Source organism: Cricetulus griseus, assembly GCF_003668045.3.
Source record: "Cricetulus griseus strain 17A/GY chromosome 1 unlocalized genomic scaffold, alternate assembly CriGri-PICRH-1.0 chr1_0, whole genome shotgun sequence".
NCBI lineage: Eukaryota > Metazoa > Chordata > Mammalia > Rodentia > Cricetidae > Cricetulus > Cricetulus griseus.
The window spans coordinates 271189284-271212962 of NW_023276806.1; the positions used below are offsets into that span (position 1 = coordinate 271189284).

At 38.5% G+C, this 23679-nt stretch overlaps 1 pseudogene; it reads left to right on the forward strand.

Annotated features, from left to right (window-relative positions):
• The window catches only part of LOC113833435, a 123427-nt pseudogene extending 100387 nt beyond the window's left edge, over positions 1–23040 (forward strand).
• The last annotated feature ends 639 nt before the right edge of the window (positions 23041–23679 follow it).

Consider the following 23679-nt stretch of genomic DNA (forward strand, 5'->3'; position numbering starts at 1 on the left):
CAAATCTATTTTCCGGAGAATATTGTGACTCACTCTGAAATTGCAGAACTTATATATGACAGCCTTATTTATCAGTGTACTATGGCTAGGGTCACAGAGTGATTTGCCATATCATAGGCTGTGAATGGTTATTGTGCTTTATTATTTACTTGTAACTCAGGGAGTTATATTACTGTATATTCCCTTAGATCTTAACAAAGTGGAGATGTAAAACTGTTTTAAAAATTGCATTTTATTTACTTTGTGTGTGTGTGTGTGTGTGTGTGTGTGTGTGTGTGTGTGTGTGTGTGTGTATACACATGTGCCACAGTTCATATGTGGAAGTTGGAGACAACTTGGGGAAGTTGAGACTGTTTCTACCATCTGGGCAATGGGAATTGAATTTAGGTCATTAGGCTTGGCGGCAGGTGCCTATAGCAATGGAGCCAGTCCCTAGCCCAGAATATAGACTTTAAAATATTATAGTAAGTAAAAATGTTACTGCATTAGCAGTCTAAATATTAAGCTAGTTGCACAGTGTCAGTAATAACATTATATTTTAGTTCTATTCTTTCTTTTTATTGTTTTCACACATTTGAACTTCACAAGTTTTCAAAACCCATAACACAGGTATTTTCATTCATATTATGTTGTCTAACACAATGCCCAAGGCTACATGACTTATAATACAAGTAGGTTTATTTGGCTCAGGGTTTTGATGTTTTGATTGTTGGAAAGTCCAAACAGCATAGTGGTGGCATCTTGGAAGGTCACAACATTGAGCAGGTCACAACATTCAGATGAAGTTGGAAGGAAAGGAACTGCATACAGATATGGCCTCATTTTGTAAAATCCCACTTTTATGGAGACTAACTCTTACAGACCAGCCTTAATCCTGTCATGAGAGTAACATTCCCAAACCCAGTGATTTTCTGCTCAGGGGACACACTTCATTGCAGGTTGTGTGCAGATCACACCAGCAGTATTACTTTTCTTTTAAACAGTTATTTTCAAATGAGGATGTGTAAGAACTGTATTTTTTATTCTGTTGCTTTTTATTTATGTTCACCCAGCCTTCTCTGGGGTATATTGCTCTGTCTGAAAACCCCCTTTAGCTATTGGTCGCACTCTTTTTTTTTTTTTTTTTTCTATTTCAGAAGGAATTCAGGAAACAAATGTACCAATCTTGTTTGTTGTTCATTTTTCACTGGCTTTTCTTTTATTAAGCTTAGAATTCTGGGTGGAAACAGATTGTTCCAGTAATTTAGAGCTATTGTATCTTTTCTTCTGGGGGCTGAAGGGCTGACTTTGTGGGTAAGGGTGCTTATTGTGCAAGTATGAGTTCCTGAGTTTGGATCAAATGCTGTGAGTAGTTCCATTTGTATCTATAACCCCAGTGCTATAGGGCAGAAACAGGGCGGGTCACTGGGGCATACTGGTCACCAGCCTTGCTCCAGGTTGTGGGGGCAGGGGACCCTGTATCAAAAGAATTAGGTGGCAAGTGGTATAGAGGGATACCCAAGGCCTATTTCTTGTCTCTGGACATGTACACAGGTGCGCATGTCTCCATAAATGTGTATGCATTATATACATACACACATTCACACAGCCATAAATAAATATATAAATAGATAGATAGTTGATAAAAACAAGAAGTCTTCTGCTTCTTTTTTTTCAAAAAATCATTTACTTGAGAAATTCATATTCATTTGATATGTTTTGTTTAAATCCACCCCCATTCTGTCTCCTCCAACCCCTCCCTTAATCCACATAGTGCTTCCAGTATGTGTACATGTATAGGGCCATCTATTAGACAATGAAATCTTGGAGCAGGAAGAGTTCCATGGGATAGGATATGGGCCCACATGGTAGAGGAAGAGGTACGGGGAGAGATAACTACAACTAAAGAATTATGATAGCACCAGATGGAAATCTATTAATGTATAAGCATCCCAAATATATAAATTCACATATATAAAAATTACAGTTGTGCTGTAATGGGGGCAGTGCCTTTCCCAGGCACCACAGGGTATTGCCTATGAGATTCCTCCTTTGAGTTGTTGGTCATTGGGGTCCTAGAGACCTCCAAACGTTGCAGACTATTGCCACTACTCTTGGTGATGTTAAGACCTCCTTGCTAAAGATACCACACACTTGTGTCATAGGTCATGGACGTTTTTAAGTTGTCTGATGGGGAATATACTTCTTTGTATGTTTATCTTGTTGATTATTGAATAAAGTACTTGTTTGGCCAATGAGACAGCAAGTTAGACGGGACTAGGAGTCAAAGAGGATTCTGGGAAATGTAGTAGACAAGTGGTGATCCAGGCAGGAAGTGACATAGCAAGGAGACTCATATTTAACCAAGGAGAAATAGAAAGGGTCCCCTTTTTCCTCTTCCTCCTCCAGCAGCGAAATGTGATCCACCGGTAAGGAGGGACGCCAATAAGGTGTCCAATAAGATAAGTCTTATGAAATATATAGATTTATGATAATTAAGACTGAGTTAACAGATGAGGAATTCTAGTCATTGGCCAAGTAGCATTGTACCTAATACACGTTTCTGAGTATTCATTTGGGCCCTAACTCGGGTGAGCGACTGGCATAAAGCGCACACATGGCCGTGGGGCTCGGTGGCTTTTGGCAGGAAGACTTATCGTAACAGTTGTCCATTCTCTTTTGTGGGATATATATATACGTATATATATATATATATATATATACGTATATATATATATATATACGTATATATATATACGTATATATATATATATTTGCCTAAAATTGTTTTTATTTTTCTTTGTTTTGTAGCAGTTTTGCTGTGAAGTGTCCAGGTTTTTGTGTTGTCCTTTTACAATTTATTTTGCCCAGGTTTCCTTGCATTTCATGCATCTGTGAATTATGTCCATGTGGATTTAGCTGAATTCTGAGCCATCATATTTAAACATTTTGTCATCCCTGTGTTCTCTAGCCCCTCTGGCACTGGAGTGAAATGTGCCTTAGACTGCCTGATACTGTCCTTCACTGCCAGAATATTACCCTTGGCCTTACATTGACCCCTTGTGTTCAGGCAGTAACTTCGAAACCCCTATGCTAATTCATTAAGGAACTTTTTCACTGTCAGTGTTATTGTAAGTTTTTCTTTCCTTTTGGTTTACATTTTAAAAAGAACATTTTTGACTTTTTGTTTATTGTTTGTGTCTTTCACAGCATGCATCTCCATCTTGTTCATTTCCCTGCCCCTTAGTATCTGCCCTCTGCCCTTGCAACCTCCCTTCCAAAGTAAAATAAAATGAAATAAAGCTTAAGAGGGGAGAAAAAAAAGAGAAATCAATCTTGCCATGGAAGCTATAGTGTGACACAATGAGTCACACAGTAAACCTTATTACCTGTATATCTTTACTTGCAAGAATTCATTGCAAAGAGTCATTGGTTTTGGTTTTGGGGAGAACATGAAAGCAGGAGAACTGTCCCATGCTCATTGCTGCAAGGGGTGAACTAGCCAGGGCAATGCAGGAGTGAGCACATCTTGGTGGTGGACTGATCAATCCTGCAACTACCCAGGCCCAGAACCAAGGTTATGGGTTGACCTGCCACAACATCCACCTGTGATCTACTCCAGCATGTGAAGGGGCCAGTCCTTCAGACCCAAAGCTGCAGGATCTCCATGACACAGGACAACAACAGGATATCTAAGAGGAGTCCCCGTGAAGGCTCAGTAGACATTGTGTAGCAGAAATGAGAGGCCTCCAACCAGACCTGTTGTATGTTTTTCTATTTGTAGCAGTATAATTTGAGAGTTTTTAATACTTTCTACTTCTCTGGACTTAAATAAAGACCATGGCTCACTGTGGAACATATAAAGAGGAGCTGTTGATCCAGCCATGGGGAGAGCTGCTTCACTGTGCTAGAATGCACTGCAATGAGAAGGCTGTTCTTCATCTTTGACTTTCCATAGTTCGAGTGGCGGTGGTCTGGGCTTGGTTTGTTTGGTTACCTCTTTTACATTACTTGGTTTTTTGTCTATTTCATGAGCTAACAATGTCCTTACCTTGATTCTAGGCATAGAGATTAAAACCTAGGAATAACATTATCAGAATTGTCTCATTGAACTCTATCTATGTCCTGACTGGCAACAAAAGCCATTCAGGGTTCCTTGAGATCCTGTGTTCTAGAACTCAGGAAGGATGCTTTTGCTATGTGACATGGTGATGAAGTCTTTCAATCATCTGTCTTTTCTGAGCAGCAGCACTGTAAGCCTGGTGAAGATTTATTGAAATGTACTTGGCAGCTCATTTTCTCTCTTCCTTGCTCTTTGTCTAGTCTCCCCTCATTCACCAGTGCAGCCATTGTTTATGGCTGGATATTACCACTCCCAGAGAGAAAGCCTGTAGGCCTCCTATGTCTGTTGTCAAAGACAAAGTAAAGGCAAGCCTAGGTTCAAGAGCAGTAGATGCAGACTTCACATTGTCAGGGGTACAAAGATATATGTGTCCAGGAGGGAAATCATTAACGACAACTGTCTTTGAAGTCATGCTAGAAAGCAATAGTGACTGTGATAACAACACTGGTCATGCTACTGGTGCAAAGATTCTTGGAAGAAGCTTAGTTATTTATCTTGAATCCCAGAGTCATCCTTATTGAAATAAATGATGAACAAAGTAATCCATGAGTTTCAGTTATGCTAGAAAAATAGTCACTTCTATTTATTTCTATGATATTGTGTAGTACACAGAATCAAATATTTTAGACTGTTGGGGATGTAAGAAGCCCATTTGTAAGCATTTGAGGCAGTTTACTGGTGTGTCTGAGATGCATTCTCTATGTACTACAGCTAGAGTGTACAATGTCTCCAGCAATAAGGTCTTACCATGTAGTTATGCTGGATAAGGCAGGGCAGTGGCAATAGTCAGTGTCATTTTTGGAGACCTCTAGAGCTCCCTGGTCAGTAACACATAGGGAGGTGTCTCATGCCTGTTTTGTGATGTTTATTTAATAACCCATGTCTTTTAGGAGGGACATTGTCTACCCACACAAGGTAGATTTTCAAACTTTGTTTTCAAGGTGCATTTTGAAATTAGCTCACTATTAGATATGATCCATAAGGATTTTTCATAGATCCTTTCGTTAACACATGTATATTTCCTTCTTTCCCCTTGTCTGTATTAGTTTTTGTAACAAACTATCGTGATCATATACAGGAGCATGAGGATCAGATTTCCATCTACATAGGAAGCAGGCAGAGAGAAAGCGAGAAGAAGGGAGAGCCTATTTACTCCCAAAGCCTGCCCTTACTGACATACTTCCTCCAGCACAGATGTTCTTCCTAAATGTTCCAGAGTCCAATCAACAGCACCCACCTGCTGCAGACCAAATGTTCAAATAGATGTACCTATGGGGACAGTTCTCATTGAAATGACCACAGAACCACATAACAGGCTTTTGTGTCTAGCTCAAACATTTAAGTACTCTACATTAGTAGTATCCTATAATTTCCCTGCATACTCGTGTAAAAACCTGTAGAGAGAAACAATATTCTAATGTTGACTTGTGGGGTGTGATGGGACCTGTCTCTATATATGTCAGAGTTGATCATAATTAGGATTTATCATATGCCACCCTCCCATCCTTTCTTGGGCTGCATGCAAAACAGATGCTAAACACTTCTTCTCAAATGGATACAAGCATCTTGGCTGTGTTGCTAGGTGATGTGGCAGATGTTCCAGGATGAGTTCTTGAAATGAGATATTCACATAAATTAGAGTATGCAGAGAAGATAGGACATGCAAGGGGACCGGAGAATTAAAAATGTATGGAAATCTATAATCAAGAGTATTTGGATACAAAGAAAGAATTGTAATTTCTCTCATAAGAAAATCATTCCCTAAATCTACCTCATTCTTTCTGGTGATTGCTTAGTGTCTGACTCATTAAATTTCCATATTATATGAGGGATAATCTTGAACTTCTTTAGTTTGTTTCACTTCCTGAGATTTTTTTTTTAAGGCAGGCATCATACAAATTTGATCAAATTGATTCAAATCATGCCTTGAGTAGGAAATGTAATTGCATAAAACAGTATGCTAGCTAGTAGGTTTTGACATTTTAAAAGGACATAAAATTATGCCTGTCAGAAAATGTAGTACATGGCACATTAGATACCCCTTCTGATTATACCTTACTTTTTTAATTAAAAGCTCATTTTGATACGTAACACTGTCTTTCATATAATGTGACCAGTAAATATCTATGAAGTCATTGCCTTAAAAAGAGAAAGGTAGGTTTTTTTTTTGTGTGTGGACAGTATTATTTATTTTAAATGAGAGCTTTTTATTCTTTAATTTAATATAAAATTTAATGATTATTTTCCTCTTCTCTTTTCTCCCTCCTTCCCTATCATGCTCAGCCCCAGTCCATATCAAATTCACAGCTTCCTTTTATTTAGCCATTGTATTTACATACACATATAAATGAATAAACATAAATACAACTTGACAATTCCTTCAGTGTTGCCTGCATGTATAGGTTTTTAGAGATGACTGTTTGGATAGCCAACCAATGGGCTCTTCCCTGGGGAAGACTAATTATCTCTCTCAGTAGTTGTTAATTGTAGCTCTTTATCTAAGGGTAGGGTCCCATGAGGTATTCCCCACCCACACTGTCAACTTATATCGGAATTGACCGTGTTGTCTTAGGCAGACACACTGTGGCAGTTTTGTGGCTGCATGTTCTGTCATAGCTAGATGGCACATTTCAGAGGTCCTGCTCCTCTGGCTCTTACAGTCTTTCTTCCCTGTCCTCAAATGTCCCTGAGTCCTCAAATGTCCCTGGAGTTGGGGTGTAGATGTGTCAGTTGGAGCTAGAAACCCATAGTCAGTTGTCATCTGCATTTTGACTAGTTGTAGCCTTCTGCAAGAGTCTCCCCATGCTGCAAAAAGAAATTGATATATCCAAGATAGGGAATATGTAACTTATTAGAATAACTTCTCTACAAAGCAAAATGTCTGGATTCATCTTCAAGTCAATCTCATAATCCCTATTAGACAGAATTATTGTAAAGTTTTTAAAATTGTCTCCCATAGTTGTAAAACCTCTTGAGCTGATAGTCTAATCACTGTTACATGACAGAGGTTGGCAAGGTAATGTAGGGGAAATGTCAAAGAAAATATCAGTGGAAATTATTGAGATATTATCTGACTTCAATGAGTCTATGATTTTGAAAAATTTAGCTCAAAACAAAAGATCTATTCACCGATGTTCAAAAGTGAGTGTTGTCAGTTTTAGCTCATGATTTTTACCTTGCAAAACAAATGCAGAGCCAACACTGTAGTATAAGTTTGCTTCTTCCCTTTGTGCAGTTTATAAGTCAACTATTTCAAGGTGAGGAGATTATTTTATTCTCAGGAGCATTACTGGACCCAATTAACTACATCACTGCAAAGTCCCAGACCCAAGGGCCATCTCACAGGGGTTGCAAGATGGAGTCTCTGGATATTTCATTCCTTTCTTTTAAAAATAAATTCAAACTATTTTTAATTCACCTTTGAGAATTCCAGACAGTGTTTTTTGATCATATTCATTCCCTTCCAATCTTTCCCTACACACCCACCTTTTCCTACCCACCTAACTTGGTAACTTAGAAAAAAGAACCATCAAAGTTTAATTTGTGCTGGATACACTGTTAATTCAAATCCTAACGACTATGTTTGTAGCAGTAGGTTATGCAAGCTCCCAGCTGTCATCTGAGAAGCTTCTTTATGACGTAGATGGCTATCAATGCAGAGACCAGCAGCTAGTCAAAGTGTATAAAACAGAAGACTGCAGGATGGTCATCCCTATCATAGCTCTTCCTCCAAGGGCTCAGGAACCATCTTGGAAGAGGGGAAGAAAGAGTGTAAGAGCTGGATGAGATAGATGACTACAGGGAAACTGTTTTCTGGACACAGCAGGACAGTTGCACACACACACACACACACACACACACACACACATACACATACAGACACACACACCTCAGAGTGGTTGTGACAGCATATGCAAGCCCTGTGCAAGCTTAAGCCAGGCAAAAATCCCAGCACGGAGAGGGGATTTGAAAATGAAGTCCCACCCCTAGATGAGGTCCTGTTGGGAATTGACAGCTACCAGTCTTGAAAAGGAAAGTCAATTTTATTTAAGGGCATGATAGGTTGACCACTCCCAGTGGAAGTCAACGTAGCCAAAATATGTGTGTGCAGCACAAATTGGTATATGTTTTTAAAGTTATCATGTTTCACCTTTTGAAGGTTTGACGTGTGCTGTTAGCTGGAGAGTATATGGTAGTTTGTCCCAGTTGTCAATTTGATTAGATTGAGAGTTTTTTTTTTCACACTTTCTCAATGTATACTTCTAGCTGTATCTGTGAAGTTATTTCCAGAGAGTTTAGCCTATGAATCAGCAATGTGATGGGAGAAGACACATTGTGAATGTGGGAGGGATCTCAATAGAACAAAAGGCAAAATCTTGGTCCTTCATAAGCAGCTATGTATTTTATAGCCTTCATTTCTGGACATGTTCTTCAGCCTTGAAATGGAGACATTCTCTAGAGAGCCTGCCGGTCTCAAGCCTAGAACTGGGGCTGCAACAAGGGTCTCGAATCTTTTTCACTGGAGCTGATACTAGTTTCACAGCCCTGCGGCCTTCAGATAGGTGCAATAGGACTGACTGCATGCCATTTGGAAGGAGAGCTTGATCCTCATAGTTATATTCAGAGTGTATTAGTTCAGTTCTTGTAGTGAGTCCTGACTAACATAAGAGTGACGGCTATATCGATGATGTATACTTCATTTTGTTGTTGTTATTGTAGTTAATTCTGGCTTTGTGACACAGGGTCTCCTGTATCCCTGCTGGCCTTGAACTCATGTTCCTCCTGTCCCATCTTCTAAATGCAGGATTACTGGAATGCATCATCATGCCCAGCTAGTATAATACTTTTGAAACTAAGACATAATTGAATCTGATGTGTAAAAGAGATGGTGATTCTATTTTCTCCCTAACAATGAGCTGATTACATTTTCTCTTCATGAAATTGCAGGATGCGAGGAAGTAGGGTTTATCCTATTTTATCTGGGAATGCGGGAAGAATGAAATTGGTTGATACATAAAAAATCCTTGTCGCTAGATTGATTTATTGAAGTTCCATTCCGGAGTTCAGATTCTTGATCCTCACTTCCGTCTTTACCCACATATATATGCAAATGCAAAGAACACAAAACCATCTCTCTTGCTATTTCCCAACATCTAAATGCATACAGTTACCTTGAGTCCATCCGAATTTCCTCTACAGATGCCCTAATCTTTCATGAAATTTAAATGGAAAAGCTTCATCTTGAAGAGTATAGTGGAGTTTGCATGATTCAAAATTAATTTATATTTCAAAAATTCCTAGACACTGGCTAGTGCTTGAATTTGTTATAGATAACTGTCTTCTGAAGAATAAACAGAGGATGTAATTTAAACCATCAGGATTTGGAAGCAAGATTACATGCAGGAGGCATACACTTCTGAAAATAATAATTTAAATTTATAACTGACACCAAGGAAGAAGGAAAGGTTATGCCAGGGTTTCTGTGAATGTTATCACTCAAGTTCCCAGCCCCCAAGTACATACAAGGCATTGTCTCAACAATGACCTATCAGCATATTTGAATTTGGATGTCATCCAAAGTGTCCTCTCAAGGTGTACCTCTAAAATGACCTCTCAAAAGACCCTCTGGATCTCAGTAGGATGGCCACAGTTTTTCCATATTGACTTTGGATAATATTGATTCTGCCTTAAAGTTTCCAGTGCTGACTGATAGAGGCCAGCGATGTGTGGTTCCTTGTTGGTGCCTGATACAAGTTGCACCAATGCACTGTATTGATGGAGGGTGTTTTTTTTTTTTTTTTTTTCTATTTTTTTTTTTTTTTTTTTTTTTTTTTTTTTTTTTTGGTTTTTCGAGACAGGGTTTCTCTGTGTAGCTTTGGAGCCTATCCTGGCACTTGCTCTAGAGACCAGGCTGGCCTCGAACTCACAGAGATCCTCTGTCTGCCTCCTGAGTGCTGGGATTAAAGGCGTGCACCACCAACGCCCGGCTTAATGGAGGTTTTTTAATTTTAATTTTTAAATTCATTTTGCATATCAACCACAGTGCTGCTTCCCTCCCTTCCTCCCACTCCTCCCCTCTTTCCCCCAAACTATCCCACCTCCACTCTTCAGAAAGGACTTAAGGCCTCCCATAGAAAGTCAACAAAGCCTGGCACATTAAGCTGAGGCAGGACCAAGTCCCTCACCCCTGCATCAAGGCTGAGCAAGGCATCCCACCATTCCTATGTGTCATTGCTGATGCCACTGGTACTGCAGTGACCTCGGTTTGTAGCCCGTTGCTTGAGAACTGCAGAAGGTCTGGTCAGGGACTCAGCTATGACTGTTCAACATCACTTCTCAACTTAGACACAAATCACTTTCACTTTATATCGACTTTAGCATTTTGACATTCTTTTCTCATGGGGTAAGTCATCCTTTTTAAACAGGCTCCTTGGTAACTTGTGAAAATTGAACACTGAGAATCTCAGTCTTCAATCAGCTGGAAATAATGAGACAGTATCTTAGTTTAATGAGAAGTAAGACACGCATTTTAATTAATGCAACACTAATAATATTTTATGTTTGGATGAATTTGAATTGAAGGAATAAAAGAGTGCATTTTACTGTACCAGGCACTTAATCTTGGACTCTAAATCATTTTATACTTCAGAGATAGTTAGAAAAGAACAACCTTAGGAAAAGGCTTTCTCTGGAGACAGGGAATTGAGTAAATACTTTTACTAATGCACATATATTCTGGCTTATTATAAAACATATTTGCTAAGAGATGAAATATGGCAGGCATTTTACTCAGGACACTTTAGAGATAGAGAACTAATTACATACAAATACATAATACTCATAAATGTATAACATATATGTATATGTCTGCATTTATTCTAACAGATTATACAAGTTTACTCAAGCATAGACATACACACAAAATTTCTGAATCAAGTATATTATCTGTCTCTATATAGATGAGCATGTTTGTACATATATAGCTATAGATACCGATAAATAAATACAAAGGAAGACAGATATCTCTAGATAGGTAAATATGGATAAATATATCCATAACAAGATATTACTCTGCCTGTCTACTATCTATTTATAATCTAATTTACCTAGCTATTATCTGTCTGTCTGTACATGTTTAAATATCTATCATCTATAACTATCTATAATCTATCTATCAATTTATCATCTATTTATAATTAGTATAAGGAATTGGTTCATATCATAATTGAGACACAGTGCCCAGAACCACAGGCATCAAGTTTGAGACCTAGGAGATGCAGGGTGCAAGGCTTGAGGAAAATGAGAGCTAATAGTCTAAGTTCCAGCTGGGGACATGAGAGGAAGCATATCCTAGTTAGTCCACCAATGAGGTAAGGCAAATTCCATTTGCTGTTCAGCTCTTCCATTGGTGAAGTGAGGCCCATCCCCATGAGAAAGCAATTTGCTCCCCATGTCAATTCCAATGTTAATTTCATTCAGGAAACCTGCTCAGACACAGAGTCATGTTTGATCAAATATCTGGGCTGCTGATGCCCATGTAGGCTGACACATAAAATGTACCATCACTACAGGACGATTGTCAGTCTATGTAAACACTGAGTCATGTGTGAAACATGAACTAGTCTGTAATTTTTTCCCATGTAAATGAGTACAGAACTTCCTCTAAGAATGAAAGCTGATAGTATATTTGAGAAACCAAGAAAACCACAGTGTGACTTTGCATTAAGCAAGAGTAATCTCTTGAACTCACTCAGCAATGGAGGGATTAAAATGCACTGATGAGGTTCCTCCTCCTGGGTGATAACACTTCAGCAAAGGTGCTGACTCGGGGATTATTTCTTCCTCTGTGTGAAACAATGAGTTGGGGGAATGAATGGGACTTGAAAAGCTCAGTGAAACAGGACAGGTGCAAGAGGCCACATGTCACATGATTCCAATACTGAAATACGATATAAACTGTTTCAGATAGTCAAATCCACAGACTGAATAAGTATACTGTTGCTAGGACTTTACAGAACAGGATTTGGAGTAATGTGATAAAATGCTGAGAGTGAATTTGGTGATTTTGACACTGTTGAGTGTCCTAAATGATCTTCACTCTTACCCTCCAAAGAAATTCAAATCTTTATATTAAATGCAGCATATATATTAGTCTGCACATTGTCCAAATGAACCGAATAAAATAGAAACACTATACATATATCATCAAGATGAGTATCCCTCCAACTACCCACACCCACCCCCCCAAAAAAAACAAATCAAGGCATTTCTGATGTCTTGATCATTTATTCTGAGGAGCACCAGGCAGAACTGATTCCAGGCCATTAGGTGGCCTCTGGTGATCCACTTGTCATCTTCGTAATCCTTTGTTTTGTGATTTTCTCATTCTGACCTGTATCTTCATGTCCAGGTGGTATGCACTCACCGCATGCACACCTATCTCCTCCCAGCAGAGTATGTTGCCAAGACCCAAGTCATGTCAGATTGCAGTGAACCCTAGCTAAATGCAATATCATACTAACTTGACTACTTGCACCTGCACTGACCATGTTGCTACATAGGGTTACATCCTGAAGTGTTGAATTGGAATGGCAAAATAGGGATTTTGGAGAACAAGATTTAAAATATAACTCAAAGCAACACACATATACAATATATTTCAATGTACTGAGTACCAAGGACCAAATACAGAGAGAACACACAAGCATTTTGAAATAAAAACTGGTAGAAGTAAAAGTCTCTCTTCCCAATAAATACATAAAAATGTCTAATTTTATAACTAATCAAAAAGTATCATTAACGTGACAATCATAAAAATAGCACTGTAGTAATGCTCTTTGCGTTGTGTTTTTTTAATTCGCAAAATGAATACAGTTGGTAAAGTTTAGCTGAAAGGATATGGGAAAAAGCTATTCTTAAAATGGACAAATATTATGGTGTTTTAATATCCATCCAGTGATTTATATCATAGTTTTAGGTCTATGTGCTTCTAACCCACTCTTCAAAAGCTACAATTAGTAATGAAATTATGGGATTCTCATGTTGTCCTACATTCACAGAGACTAAATATTCGTAAAAGAATATGCCATAGTAAGAGTTATCTGAATGTTTTGCAGTATGTCAGGAACATTGTACATATGATAGTAAGAGATATCAATAACAATCGCCTCAGATCCTGAATTCAGGCATTATTGAAGGCTATGGAGGAGTATACAGAACAGGTACATAAAATAAATGAAAGACACAACATATTTTTACACATGCTTTTATATTTTCATAGATGTTAGAAATTACCCTTAATTCAATTTCTGATAGTTCTTAATAACATAGACTGAAGCATACAGGCTTTTGACTGTTTAACATTTAAGGAGGACAGAGGAAATATAAGGTAGGACTAAGGGTGTAAGAGAAATTAAAAGAAGAGAGGAGAGAGGCAGGAAGAAGAGTCAATCTTCATAGCAAAGATGGGACTTTCAGCAAGTGGGTAACTTCAAAGGTAGGGATTCAACAGTAAAGGTCTTGAAGCTAACACAGTTATACACATAGCACTGGGTCTAAAATTGTGTGACATTCACCTTGTGGCAAGCAGGAGTTGCATTCGATTTGGAGACAAAAAGACAGGTGCTGTCACTCTCAGCTGAAGAGTTCTCCTGAGGAATGAAAACAGAGTAAAAATAAAACAACAATCATAAATGAAAAATCAGCCTGGTTTGGGAGGAGCCATCAACCCAGGGTAAGGCAAAAAAGGTGTGCAGGATTGCCTGTGAGGAGGCAACACTTATGACTCAAGTGTCGCTGCATTCTACAAGTGTTAACACCAGAATCATAATCCCAGCTGGTGTTCATGATGACACACTTGACATCAAGTGGGCTTCACACCTTTCCCTTCTTGGCTCATCACAGGAATTAAAAACAAAACAAAACTTCCTGTCAAAGTATACATACAAATTTTCCCCAGTATATGGTCACTTCTCAATTACAGCTTGACCATAAGTTCTTAAAATGGATTAGAATATCTACATAAAACATATACCAGTTGCAAGTGATTATTAAGAGATTATTGACCATAACATCATAAAAGAGCTTAGACATAATGACAAAAATGTCTATGTTTGGGCATTGTCCATATATTTGAGTATGCTCAAGTAGACACATACTGATAATATCCATATATTTGAGTAAGTATTTCCAAATTTAAGGAAGGCCCTGGTCTTGCAGACTTATAATAGTATGGACTTGAGTAAGTGATCCATATCATTAATTTTCAAAACATGACATCATTGGTTTTGTCTTAGTATGAGTAACTAGGGTCACTAGGGTCCATTTCATTTCTGAAAGCTTATTCATTAAAGTATTTTTAAACATTTTATATATGTGTATCTGGGTGAATGTGCATGGGTACATAATACACCAGAGTATAGGTGCCTCTTGAAAGTTGGAAGAGGGCATCTGATTGCCTGAAGCTGGAGTTACTGGTGGCTGTGAACTGCCCAACTTGTGGACTAGGAACCAAATTCTATTTGTGCTAATAAATAGGAACTCACAGAAACCAGCACATTGGACTCACTATAAGGATAGTGTAGGAAGGTTGTTAGTATTCTTCATGATGTTATGATAAAAGATATATTGAAAGCAACTTAAAGAAAGGGGGCTTGTTTTGGCTCATAGTTTGAGGGTACAACCATCATGGTGGGGTAGTCATGGTCACCTAAGTGTGAGATAGAGGCAGGGATGATGAATGCTGGTGTTCTGCTTGCATTCCTTTTTTATACTGTCTCGGACTGCAGCTTAAGGGTTGGTGCTGCTGACATGTCACGTGAGCCTTCTCACTTGAATTAAAAATCCATGGAAACACCCTTCCAGACAAGCCTGCAAGCTTGTCTCCTCTGTGATTGTTAATCTCATCAAGTTGACAATCAAGATTAAGTATTGAAGGCACATGAAAGGTATTGTTTATATATACAAGTGTCTTTCCAGTATGTATACCTTGGATGGCCTCAAAGGTTTTGCTGTTGTTTTCAAAAAGAACATAACTTGAAAGTCTGAATTTTCAGGATTTCATGGGATTCTCTGTTAAATGAACACCACATTTTGCTTATAAACCGTTATCATTTGCTCATGAAGAGAGTGGAATGTGTATCATGAACAAAACGGCAGTAGGGATCCTGTATCTCACAGAACTAAGGAGATTAAACACATTATATATTACAGTGGGCAGAATAATGATTCCTTAATAATGGTCCTAGAGATGTCTGTGTTCTAATTCTTATAACATGGTTGTGTTAGGCTGAATAACAAAGACACAGCATCAGCATAAGAAACTAAAGTTGGTGACAAGCTGACTTTAAGGTAGGTTGTTTTGGATCATCTGAGTTAGAGGAGGCGTAACAAAACAAACAATAATTGAGTCAAAGAAGCATTTAAAAGGCTGGCATAGACAGTATTTATTATGGCTGCAGATGGAGGAAAGCTGCCATAGTAAACATAGTAAACAGCAAGAGTAGACATTAGAAACCAGAAAACAGGGCTTCTGAGCTTCGTGGAGTGGCTCAGGTGGACAGGTCCTTTCTGTACACTGTAAAATTTATCAGCCTGCTGCTCAGCTGAGCATACCGAGTCAAGCACACAGGGCAGAGAGTCATCTGAAGGAGTCTCCAATTCACAGGCTGCCTGTGTTGGACTATGCCTATGCCTTTGGGAAGTTGCCTTGATTAATGATTGATGTAGGAAGACCCCACCCATTGTGAGGGGCATTACACCTATGCAGCTTGGGTCTGAGCTATGTAAGAACTGTGAAACTAGGAGCAAGCCAGAAATTGAGCCACTTCTCTATGATTCCTGCGTTAGTTTCCTGTTTGTAGCAAGAACTAAGTAAAAGTCAACCATAGAGTTGCAAAGTGGAATTCTGTCTTACATGTCATGAAGCAGCCCCTATACCTCCCAAGAATGGTAGAAATGGACAAAAATCAAGACCAACAAGGCAACTGCATGTGGAGCTCAAGTCTTATTGAATTTTCTATGAACAACATCTGTGGGGCTCTTCAGTCTTGTGTTTTGTCCTCTCATGCCTGGAACTAATATGCATTGGGCTAGTCTACCTGTATTTTTCTTCCTTAATATTTGATAGTCTGTAGCTTTCAAGGAGTCTGTCCATTTCATCTAAGATGCCAGACTCACTAGCAAAATTATAGTTATGAATCTACATTAACATTTAAACATGTGAAGAATTTACAATAATGCTACCTCTCCTATTTTTGATACATATGCTCTGTCCTATCCAAAATATAACAAGACAAAACCTTTCATCAGTATTTGTTAACTTGTATGCAGCTGAAACGAAATTGGATAAGCTCTGTGCTTAGACACTGGTGATCAGAACCATGGCAAAGCAGACTGAATACACAGCAAGAAATTTAAGAGCTCAAAGCAGATATCCAATGAGAAAAAAAAATTCCCTTCAGAAGTTTTACTAGTGAAACTTGTTCTCAGGCAAAGGGAAGACACACATGCAAGAGAAAAAAAAAAGAGACTTGATGATCTAACTAATGTTTTATGTGTATTTTTTTCCAAGAATCTTTAACCAAGAGGCATTAATGGACCTTGACAGGTATCTGTAGGTATGTGTTCCTGTAATATTTTAAAAATATTTATTTCATATATTTTTACATGTATGTGTGTGTCTCATTTGTGAAGATGCCAGAGAAGGGTGGAGAATGCCCTTATCTGGAGTTTCTGGTGGTTATGATGTTGATGAGAGGAGTGGAACACAGATGTACAAAAGCATCAGGCTTCATAAGCACCCAGCCATCTCATCAGAGAAAAATAGTCACTGTGGTTAGGGTTAGGGACTAAGATGTATCTTCACAGCATTGGACTGAATGACAAGCCTCATAGAGTTTCAAGGCAATTCTGAATTGTAATGTTTCACTTCATGTCATCTGTGGATAGCTTAAGTCCTATGAACATTATCAACATGGAATACAACTATATTATCATCATGGATTTAACTAGAATTTTGTCATTGAATAACATTTTCCCAGTGGCTGGTATTTTTATTGCTTGAGTAATGTTATGGAAAGTAATATGAAAACATAACTTTTCAAAAATCAAGGCTATTGCTATTATGGGGGAGGGTAAGTTCAAATTGGAGTATTGTCACCATTTTCAAGTAGTTTTTCTGGATAGTGCTTTTTCCATGCCTGTCAATCTCAGACTGTTTGCCTGGATTCTGATACAGCCAGCCATAAATATGTTATCCAGTCTTTCTCTGGTATGTGGACTAAATCTGGGAGCCTCTGACTCCACCAATTTCCTGGCATCCCTCTCAAATACCTTCTTTCATTTAAGATGTTCAAATAGACTGATTGCCATTTTCCTGAGGAACCACCATACTGATTTCCAAAGTGGCTGGATGAGTTTGCACTCCCACTAGCAGTGGAGGAGTGATCGCCTTTTTCCACATCCTCTCCAACATAAACTGTCATTGGTGTTTTTTTTATTTTAGCTATTCTGGCAGGAGCAAGATGATATCTCAGAGTTGTTTTGATTTGCATTTCCCTGACAGCTAAGGATGTTGAGCAATTTCTTAAGTGTCTTTCAGCCAGTTTAGATTCCTCTATTGAGAATTCTGTTTAGTTCCGTACCACACTTTTTAATTGGATTATTTGGTGTTTTCGTGACTAGCTTCTTGAGTTCTTTATATATTTTAGAAATCAGCCCTCTGTCAGATGCAGGGTTGGTGTATATATTTTCCCACTCTGTGGGCTGTTGTTTTGTCTTGTTGATTGTGTCTACCACAAAATCCAGCAATTCTACTCTTAGGCATATACCTGAAAGATAGACATTCATACAACAAGGACTCCTGTTCAGCTATGTTCATAGTAGCATTATATGTAATAGCCAGAACCTGGAAGCAACCTAGATGCCACTCAATTGAAGAATGGATAAAAAAAATGTGGTACATTTACACAATGGAGTACTACTCAGCGGGACAGGGGTAGGGGTGGGGAATGGAATCTTGAAATTTGCAGGCAAATGTATAGAACTAGAAGAAACCATCTTGAGTAAGGTAACCCAGTCACAAAAAGACAAACATGAGCCTTCATCCAGTAGCTGATGGAAGCAGAATCAGACACCCACAGCTAAACACTGAGCCGAACACCTGGAATCCACTTGCAGAGATAGAGGAGTTCGGTGAGCAAAGGGTTCAAGACCAGGGTGGATAAACCCACAGAAACAGCTGACCTGAACAAGGTGGAGCTCATGGACCCCAGACTGATAGCTGGGAAACCAGCATGGGACTGATTCAGACCCCCTGAATATGGGTGTCAGTTAGGAGGCCTCAACAATCCATGGGGCCTCTGGTAGTAGATCAGTGTTTGTTCCTGGTATACAAATGGACTATGAGAGCCCACTCCATATAGAGGGATACTTTCTCAACCTAGACACACAGCAGAGGGTCTAGGCCCTGCTCAAATGATATGACAGACTTTGAAGATTCCCCCATGGAAGGTTTCGCCCTCCACGTGGCATACAGAGGGGATGGGATAGTGGGTTGTTGGGGAGCAGGGGAGGAAGGGAGGGAGAAGGAGCTGGGATTGACATGTGGAACAAGCTTGTTTCTGATTTAAATTTAAAAAAGAAATATTCAAATAACCACCTTACTTGCATCAATCAGGAACTGACACTTGTTTATCTGTTTTCTTACTATAGATAGCCTTTTTCTCTTGAGCTTCCTGCTTTGAGACTTAACCATGTACCAATGTCCTTATTATTGAGAACTCCCTGGGCAAGGCATGTATCATCATATCTTGTACTTCAAGGTACCTAGAGGCTACTGAGTTGTCAAGCATTCTTTTCTTTGGCTAGTTGTTGCATGTTATTTCCACTTACGTTTATAGACCATAAGTTTGTGCTTACATCGGTAATAGTCAATAACAATTTCTATCATTCTCTGTGAAATTAGCTCAGGGGATGGATTTGAAACAACAACAAACATAAGTCATCACTTCAAAATTCTACAATGTCAAACAGTTTTGTCATGGTTACCAAAGGTGAGACTTGAATGCTTGATCTGATAGATAAGTGATCAGGGTAGGTGGGAGCCATGCAACTTGATTGCATTCCCAGCAGTGCCAAGGGATAGATACCTCGGTCTTTGCCATCACTGGATTCTGTTGTGTGTTATAACTTCCACATTCCCTATTCTGTGCTCAATAAATATCTCATTTCCTTATTAAAATATGATAATGTCACATGTTAAGCTAGGATTTTCTCATTTATAAGTTGGAGGGTTTTTCTGTCCTTCCCATGATCCTATTTATCACCAATGTACTGTAACAATCATTCTCATTTGTCACATTCTTTGAGATGACTATTGCTTGTGGTGTCTGTCAAATTTCACAGAAAGCAATTAATTAGATAGTTTATATGAATTTAGATTAGAGGTACCAAGAAGGCAATTATCACAGTGCTTTTCTGGTTGAAAACTTTCAGAAAACCATACAAGATTAAGAGTTCAATTTACTGCAGACATGACTCAATTGCCATTTACTTTAAAGTAGAACTAACCAATTTGTGTCATGTGGGAAACATACATTTTTCTCTGGTCTTTACAATGTGTGAGTGTTTGGAGGTAATATATGGCCATTTATATATGGCATTTTAAGAAAACAGCATCTTTGTGTTGAGTTTTTTTTTTTTTTTTTTTTAAATCATCAGGAGGTGGGAGCTGTCTGTTTTAGGGAGTGGACTTTTCTGTCAGTTCCTCAGACATTCTGTCACTTTCTGCTGAAACTTGTTGCCGCTGTTTCTAGTACCCCATTTGCTTTAGAATGATCAGAATTCATATCCTGTTCTAAGGATGTGAAATCTGGGGGAGAAGTTTGGGTTGGAGATCAGTATTTATACAATCCCTGTTCCTAATACAGTGCAGGAAAACAATTAGGCCATGAAGGTCCTCCCTTTTAGAAAGAGGATGGGACTCGCTGGGTGACTGAAATATGTTTCTTTTCACTTTATCTGCTTAATTCCTAATAAAAATGATGATAACCATCAAGACTCTGGTGTTTGACAGTTTTGGTAAGACAAACTGTGTTGGAAGTAACTGTTTCTTGAACATGTCATTAAATGTGAGCATATTTAGATGCTCCCAAACCGGGAAAACAAAGGAGGGGGAGGACGAGAAGGATGAGAAGGATGAGAAGGATGTGCCTTTAACTTTAATTTATTGCTGAGGGAACCCTCAGCAAGCCAGGTACTGAAGAGGGCAAGGAATCCCCACCACTACACACACACACAGGAGACTTTTTCTGAGGGCCAAAGCTGCATTTTATGTTTCTTTCTGTTGTTTGTTCCTACTCTTAGAGTCTTTTTCTGTTCTGTTCTTCTACCTTGATGCTTCCTCCTTCTTCCCAGTTGTGCTCCTGTATCTTCCCTGAAGCTTTCCTTCTACATCTTTTCTAATGTTTTCCTTCTGCTTCTCTTGTTTTCCTCTTATCCCTTTTATACCTCCTAAGACAAAAATTTCTGCACAAGAAAAGATTACCTCACAATCACAAGTTACATCTTTTCCAAAAATGAATTAAAATACACAGTAGGAGATCACATTGTGATCACAAGTTATATGTTTTATTTTTAGAAGCCCACAAGTAGTTAAAAAAATTTTGTATTAATTTTCCCACTGTAACATCTTCACCCCAAAGTAATGATTCTTTTCTAATTGATTAACAAAGTGTAAGTAAGCAATGTATTCTTCTTAGCCAGTTCTTTTGCTGGCAGGCTGCATTTTGCAGTCACAAAAAAATGATAAATCATTTTATTATTTATCTGAAAAGGTAATCTTATAAAAGATCTTAAAAGAGTCACAAATCTAAACTTTTATATATAAGAAACAATCAGTCATTTCTGCTTTCTGTCCTCAGAATACACACCTACTCATGAACAGTTTTTTTTTTTATTAAATCATACCAGGAAGCCAAGGACAAAATGGGTATAAGAAATTAGTCATTGCCTTTGGTTACCAACCATCTTTAGCAAGAAAGGCCAATTAGTAGTAACTGGGCTACCCTTGTACTTGTTCCTTGACCTTAGCAAGTCCCTTGATAACAACTATTAAGAGTGTACCTTTCTAAACTTTAAATTGTTCCCCAAGAGTTTCTACATCAAAGCCATTAACAAATACATCTTAACATAAGTTTACTAACAGTCTACATCTCTAATTTCTTTTGAGTTGATCATGCCTACTTTAAAGTAAAAGGTTGGCAGTTGAATCATTAATCTGCTCCAGCAGCAATGCTAGGAAAAAGTCAATCACTATTATTGTAAGTTCCAATAACACTTCCCAGGAAGGGATTAGAAACCCCCTTAGAGTTTTCATACAACTCATAGATTATGAGGGATGTGGTGATAGTAAGCAGATCTATGATCAATAACAGCATGTGGTCCTCAGGAAATGTAGTCCTTAGAGGCTCTGCCTCTCTAAAGCTCACCCAACATGGTCATACTAACTGCTGGGCAATTTTCCATGAGGTCCAAAGCTGCTTTCTGTTCCTTTCGCATGACCTATGTTGCTCCTCTGTGTCACAGTAGAACAAGCTGGTGACATATCTGGCTTCCATCTACTGTCTGTCTACCAGTCTTTCTTGTTCAACCTCATCTCTGGTCTGTGACATGATACCTACCTAGCAGGGAAGAAGGACACAACTGGGATTGGAAGACAACATGAATCTATATGTCTTTCATGAAACACTGCACCTGGTTGTACTCTTCTATGAGTGTTAGCCTAGTCCCTTTTCCTGACTTATTGCCAGATGATTTAAGCATCTTACCTTTGTGAGTATTTCTGGGGAAAGGTCTTTGGGACAGCTTAAGTGGCTATATAGAAGGCTGATTTCCCACATGGGCGCTCGAAATAACACACAGAGTCTTATATTAATTACAATGCTGATGGCCAATGACTAGGATTTCTTATCTGATATCTCTATCTTAAGTATCAACCATAATTATTAATCTACATATTTTATAAAGACTTATCTGCTCTTGGACACTGGTGGCATGTGTCTCTATTGACAGGCACACATGGTGACTCCCAGAAAAGAGAGGAGGAGGAAGAGAGTGATTTCCTGCTTGTTCCTGTTTATATTCTTAGTCGGCCTGCTATGTCACTTCCTGCCTGGATCACAAGACTTCTCTTTACTACATTTCCAAGAATCCTTCTTGTCTCCTAGTCCTGCCTAACTTGCTTCCCTATTGGCTAACAGTACTTTATTTATAAACCAACAAGACAAACATATACACAGAAGGACCTCCCCCATCAAACCATTATTCCCTAAATAAAAAATGTGTGTAGCTTTTGGAAAGTGACTTTGAAAAGGCCTTTATAAATCTATAAACACCTGTAGAATCTTATCTTCACTTTTTGCCATATGTAATGATTTCATCAAAATATACTTGTTAATAAACAAAAGCTCACTGTTTCCAGGCAGCAGGGGAGGCTGGAGGCCAGAGTGCTGTCCCTGCTGTACGGAGTCCAATTCTTAGTACTCAAATGCCCCAACCTGAAGCTGAAGAAGCTGCCCTGGATACACATACCATCAGCTGTGATGGTGTACACCCTGGTGGTAGTATCTTACTTCCTCATTACTGGAGGAATAATCTATGATGTTATTGTTGAACATCCAAGTGTTGACTCAATGACTGATGAGCATGGGCATCAAAGACCAATAGCTTTTTTGGTGTACAGAGTAAATAGACAGTGTATTATGGAAGGACTTGGATCTAGCTTTCTGTTTACAATGGGAGGTTTAGGTTTCATAATCCTACATTGATACAATGCACCAAATATTCCAAAACTCAGTAGGTTTCTTCTTTTCTTCATTGGCTTTGTCTGTGTCCTGCTGAGTTTCTTCATGGCTAGCATATTCATGAGAATGAAATGAAACCTGATGGGCTAGTGCCTTTTGAGGAAATCAGTGAATCCTGGATTGACTCCTGTTAGTGAAGCTTTAGAGGCTGAGCCACTCCCCTATGTGGTGAGGAGAAGAGTGAAGGGCAGAGTAAAAGCCATGTTGGGTGACACCCTAGCAAGCATATGGAAGCTAGGACTGGAATTCATGCTGTCAGAGACATGTTCATTACAGTATTTTTTCTGAAGACCTTTTCTGATGGACCAACTACATTAAGTGGCATTTTCTTCTTAGGTTTTTTTTTATTTCCTAAAGAAAATATACTTCATTTATAAAACTTTGGTATTGAATAAAGTGATTATTTTTTACAACCCCTGTTTTCATTTTTTTGGACATGATATTTCTGATTTTTAGAAATTAATGCAAATCAAGAAGTATCTTGTGAGAGCTGAGATACTTGGACATCTGGTCAGTTCCTTCAGTGGTGCTTTGCCTTTAAATGGTGTGTGTGGTACTCTACCATTTCAGACCCATACAGGAGACCATTTCCTTGACACTGTGTATGAAAGGAGCAGAAATAAATGATTTTTCCAATTAAAAATATAAACTAAAGCTCATGAGTCAGGAACAAACCCAAGGTGGAAAATCAATTACAGAAACTTTGCCTCAAAT